Source organism: Triturus cristatus, chromosome 5_2 (assembly GCF_964204655.1).
Source record: "Triturus cristatus chromosome 5_2, aTriCri1.1, whole genome shotgun sequence".
Lineage (NCBI taxonomy): Eukaryota > Metazoa > Chordata > Amphibia > Caudata > Salamandridae > Triturus > Triturus cristatus.
This window is the reverse complement of record NC_140588.1, coordinates 176115563-176121562: the sequence shown is the minus strand read 5'-3', so window position 1 is coordinate 176121562 and position 6000 is coordinate 176115563.

Here is a 6000-nt window from a genome sequence, read left to right as displayed (position 1 = left end):
TGTTGTTCCTGGTGTGCTCAGTAGATGTAAAAGTTGTGGGTGCTTGGCGTCGGAGAGTAATGATAGGGGTAGTGTGATTATAGTGAGTGATGGTGGATGTCCATGAGTTGGAGAGAGGTTCTTCAGGGCAGGGAGATGGGATCAGTTCCACGTTATTAGTAAGGGTGATGGTGGGTTGGAGAGATATGGTCTACAATGAGTGTTTCCGGGTATTGTTTATAGAATACTATGCTTGAAGTTCTTTTTTGCATTACTGGTCATTTTGTCTGGGTAGTTAATGGACCAGGAGTTTGGTCCGCAGTGCACAAGATTCGAGTTCCGTGTGGGGTAAGGTGGGCGCATGGTTGAACGGTAGAAATTCCGAGATACAATCAGGACTCAGGCCGAAGAAGAAAGGCCGAGGCACAGTCCGGAATCAAGCATAAGGCAGGGAGGTAGTTATCATACAATTATATGCAGTATATATACTAAACTTTAAAGTGCCATATTAACTGGAGTGTAAAACATTTCTAGCAGTGTATCTCCTAAATCACAAGAGGTCAGGGCCCCACCAACCATGTTTTTACAGTATCTGCTGTGCCTTCAGGGGGGTGAGGGTGCAGTGCTGGCCTCTCAAGCCTGGGCGAGAACCTCAAGCGAACTCCAGGTCCGCACCTGGACCAAGTCTCGTCGGGCACTCCAGCCAGCCGAGCCCTCACCCATCGGCAGTGCCACCTGGGCCACACTAGAAAACAAAGGCCCAGCCTCACCTTGAGCCGCAGTCACCACCATCGATCCAGGGATGCGGCGAAAACCAACGACCTGCCGGGGCACCTCTCCTGTCCTTTCTTGAAACGTCCCGGCCACTGGCAGTGAGTCCTCATTCAGATAGGTTTCCCAGCATGGGTCGAATGTTCCGATATCGGCTCGGGGGTCCAATGTACGGGATGCGAGGCCAAACAAGGATTACAGCTTGCTTGAGCAATCCTCAGCCTCGGAGCTCCCTCCTTGAGCTCCTCACCGTCTGGCGGCCATGGTGGATGACATTTACTTTCCCAACCTCATAGCATTACTTGCCTCAGGACTCCTGTCACTACCCCTAACCTTTGACACCGAGACGTCTCACCTGTGCCAAGCTGTAAGGTCTCCACGCGCACTCCAAGGTCGTGAAGGGCACTGCCGGCTTGCCTCCGAAGACCCTGCTGAGAGCGCCTGGGGCCGCAGCTATCCCGCACCGCAACATCTTTAATCGTCAAAGGGTGCTCGAATTGTTCAAATCACAGAGGCACAAGGGCTTCGATGCCTCGTCAGGGGTAGTAAGCGCTACATGAAAATGTAGTCGGTGGGATCGATCTGATGTTATTACAGACTATTGATTATACAGCAAAGCACTCCCACTTTGAACCAAGCGTTAACACTGTAACTTATTATCTACACGCCAAATCCTCAACATACAGCAAAACAAGAAGAGGTGGGCTCTCCCTCGTCAGCATGGGGCTGCCGGTCCAGAGGGTCCTAGTCTTGACTACTCTTGCTGTGCCCTCGGGTTGCTCACGTTCATTTGCCTTCTAGCTCGCAGGCCCCGCCAGTCCCGCTGCACAGAGCTCTAGTCAGTGGTATAGACCTGCGACAAGGGGGGGGCGGTGGCAAGGAGAACTGAGTCCGCACTCCCTCGCAGGCCACGCCGGCACAGGGTCTGTGCCCGATAGCTGCTTGGGACCTCAGATCCACGTCGTGGCCAGAGCCGTCTCAGCTCCTGTCGTTCAGGATTCCTAGGGTCGTCTGCCACCTTTGACCCCCAGTATGCCTCATTTATCTGCCGCCTCTGGTGCTCACAAGCTCTGTCTGGTCAATTGCCAAAGTCTCCAGACCCTTAACTAGGCCCACAGTGGGGGAGGCCTAACGAGTCCAAGGCGGAAAAGGCGGGAAAGAGGGCTGGGGCTGCCCCCCCCCCCCAAGCCGGGCGCGGAAGCGCTGGGGCGTGGATTGAAATCCGCTGTGGCTGCCCAAGATGCATTCACTCACCCGGGTGGTCACAGCAGGCCCAGAGATCATCCATTCGTCCACCGGTCGTAAGATGGCGGCTGCTATTCTCCATCCCTTGCCTCCCGGTCAGAGTGCAGCACTTTCTCCCGCTGTGTGTCCTGGGCAGAGAGAGGCTGCGTTGGAGCCCCCGGTGAGTCACGTTCCCTCGGATCAGGACCAATTTCGCTACGGGAGCGTGGTGTGCTGTGGGTGTACTGTGGGTGTACTGTGGGTGTTGTTAGGTTTCTGCGCAGTTGTCACGCGGCTCCGTGTGGTCTCCTTACTCTGCACTTCTGACTCGCCCGTTTCTCACCTCCTTCTGTTATCACTCCCCCCTCTCTGTGCCGACTTTCACGAGCTCGCTGTTAGCACTGCTGCTTCCTATCGCTGTTTTCACACACGCTCCGCTTGTTTGTGAGCGTGTTTCTTTCACCCCCTCCGTGTGTTTTTGCTCCCCCATCGATGTACTCACAGTAGCTGTTTTGCCTGGTAGAGGGCTCAGTAGGATTTTCCCACCTCTTGCCATCACTTACTTACTGTCACTTATGTGCTCTGTGCACTTTGATCTCTCAGCCGTGATCCTCCGATCATTCCTGCTCCCCCGGTAAGATGGCGGCGTTGTTGTTTAGACTCTCGGCAGACCCAGCATATCATCGTCTGATCTTCTTCACAGAACAGCCTCAGCCTCTCCCCGTGTTTCTCGCATAGGATGTCCTCACTGGACTTCGCCGGGGAGCGATGGAGCTGTTTTTCATCCTTTGTTTTTTCCTGTGAATTTCTAGTTTTTTTTTTAACATAGAGTAATATTGAATTACCATACGTAATTAGAACAGCCAGCAGTGCACAGCGTACAACGCCACGCTGCACATGGCCTTCCACCGTGCTCAGTGTGAGATTGTACAAAACCTGTAAAGGCAGCCACTCCCACACTGCACAGGGCCTTTTGTCTTGAACAGCGGGGGTGGGGGAGGGGGTGCATGGTCCGTTGGTCAACCCCCAGCATTGAGCCAGCCCCACACTGCGCACGGCCTTCAGTCATGTGGGGGTTGCCCACAATGCCTGGTTTGCCCCCCTAAAGGGAGCCAACCCCACACTGTACACAGCCTTTGGTTGTGCGCGTTGGGGGGTTGGCTACAGGGCCTGTCCATGGGGACCCCATTACCCTGGGTCTTTCTTTTTATTAAAAGGGAGAGAACTACACAGCCCTCCTCCCCGAGAGTCTATAGGCACCGGGGACCCTTTTTCCAGGGCCGTACATATAAGTTAAAAGGGGAGAGGGGTCGTGTGGACCCCTCTCCAAGCCTCTTTAGGCCCTGGCGATCACTCCCCCAGGGCCATAGATACAATTTAAAAGGGTTGGGGGGCCAGCACACCCCTCCCCTTAATGTACAAATTTGGCCTGGGTGATGGGATTCCCTGTAGCCCAAGGAGGCTTGGGGGGACCTCCAGCCCCCTTCCCTCAATTTACAAAATAAGACTGAGAGGATGTTCAGGGAGGGGGGTGTGCGGTGCCCTTCCCCTTATTTAAAGGGGAAGGCCTTGGGTGATGTGGTCCCCGGGGCCCAAGGAGGCACTGAGACATCAAAGTGATCAATCTGTTCTTTTCATCTGTACATGCATCCCCTTGCTGATGTGATTGAGCACCACAGCATTAAAATTGTGTCCTACGCTGATGACACTCAACTTATTATCATGACACAGGATGATGGAAGCTCTGCCGCCCGTTTTCGAACTTGCCTGATCAACCTAGCAGAATGGATGGACCACAGCTGCCTGAAGTTAAATGCTGAGAAGACTGAGGTCCTTATTCTGGAGAAACAGCCATCTATCCGGTCCACTCCCTTGTGGCCAGATACATTGGGCCCAGTACCAATAAAAAAACAGAAAGTTAAGAACCTCGGTATCTTGTTGGACAACAATCTCATGTTCAACAGCCAGATATCTAATTTCTCAGGAGTTTGTTTCGACCCTCTGAAAACACTACGCAAGGTCATAAGTCTCCCAGAAGCCGCCAGGAAGACAGTAATCCAGGCGTTACTGGTTTCCAGATCAGACTACTGCAATGTACGATATCTGGGTGCTACCCAAGGCAGGCTGAGGATTCTTCAAAGGGTGTAGAAGGCGACAGCACGCCTGCTGTTAAATATCCCCAGATGCTCCTCTTTGAGACCTGCTCTTTCCAAACTTCACTGGCTCCAGATTATAAAGAGAGTATCCTTTAAAGCCAGTCGTGGCTGGTATGACTCGTTGTGGGAGGGGGGGTCGCGCGGGTTGTGGGGCTTAGTTCAATATTAAAACAAAAATAACTTCCCTTCCCGCCAGCCGGGTTCCGCATCGTCTCTGCTTCTGCTCCTGCTCTCCTGCTCTCAGGAACAGATAGCAGGCTGCCAGGCTCCCACCCTAAGCCAAACACAACACTGCAAGCAGCGTTGTGATTTGTCGGGCCGCCACCCAGCGGGGGCTAATGGCCCGGCCCTGTTCTCCATGTAGGCTGGATTGCAGCCTACATGGAGAAGGGCAGAGTGCGCATGACTGGTTTGGTCTGCACCAGAGGGACCTCCAAACCACTCATGCACACTCTGGAGTTGGAACACCACTCCTTCTCTGCCCAGCCCTGCTCATAGAGCATCCCTGAACCCAACCATTCCGCTTTGTCGCAGTACGAGAAGCAGAAACATAAAATGGTAGTTATGACCATTTTATGTTTCTGCTTCTCGCACTGCAAGAAAGCAGTGGGGTGACGCTTCTCCACTCTAGTGGAGTGTTGTGTAGTGCCTAGGACCCCCCAGGACCTGCACGTTGTGGATGACCTAAACTGAGGGCTTGGTGTGCAGACAGACTCTGGACACCCCCCCAGGATGAGTCAGCCTTTAGACCAGCTAGCTCTATGGTGCCACTACCAACCCCTGTATTCTACAGTGGTGTGTCTAGTTTCTGGCAATCACTGAACATGCCAACCCTGATTACTGAGGTATTGTGGAAACAAATACAGTATCTTTTGCTCAGTCACTCAGTCACTCATGCTTGCTTTTCTCAGAATACATAGAATGACGATTGGAACAGTTTCAATAATTATTTATTGGTCAAGCATCAGTCTAGTATGAAACATATTAGCTGCGACAATCAAAAGACAGGAGCAGACACATGTGATCGCTAGTACCAATATAGTAAATAGCAGATGCAATTCTACCATAGTGCTAATAAGATGAATAAAAGCATATTATGTAAAACAATAGTATTGGCGTATTCCTACGATGCGTAGCCTAACTAACTGTGCCTGGCCTAGACGTGTAGGTGAAGCATGTATGTGTAAGTGTAAGGATATGCCCTAATGGGACCTAATGGAGCTAAAAATCCCAGGGGAAGTGCTAACCTCTCACATGATGGTTCTGAATGAAGGACCCCGTCTCTGTGTCGAGGATGGCACCCCGCAAGGGATGTCAGGTCTCTGCCTGACGAAGGATCAGCCTGCAGAGTCTCGGTCCAGCTCGGAAGGAATTCTCCTCTGTCTTTTATACTAAAGTGATCACTCCAGGGTTTTTCCAGAATTTATATGTTTTGAAAACATTCGCTAATCCTCTGCTAATTCTTTTCTAAACAAACATGATCATGTACAGCTGGCTATTGGCCATGGATGAAAAAAAGTGGTGACCCTTATACAGAATAAATCTACAGTACCTGGGGACATGTTTATGTACATCAGGAACAGGGATTAAGATATGGTACCAAGAGCCTGATGTCAGAGAGACAGAAGTACGCTACTAGGTAAAAGGTCACCTGTGTAAGATGTGATGTCGTGTGGATGGAACAAAATTTATGTAATCGGTAGGTACATGCTGGGACTAACCTAAAGGACATGACACCCACTCCTCATCAAAAGGTCAACAAGGTCAGCTAGGTAATGATAGTCAAAAAAGGCATACAAATCCTTTATATTAAAAGCATACTAAAAAGCATTTAAAAGTCTTTAGAAGCGTCCATAAAGCAAGGTCTATA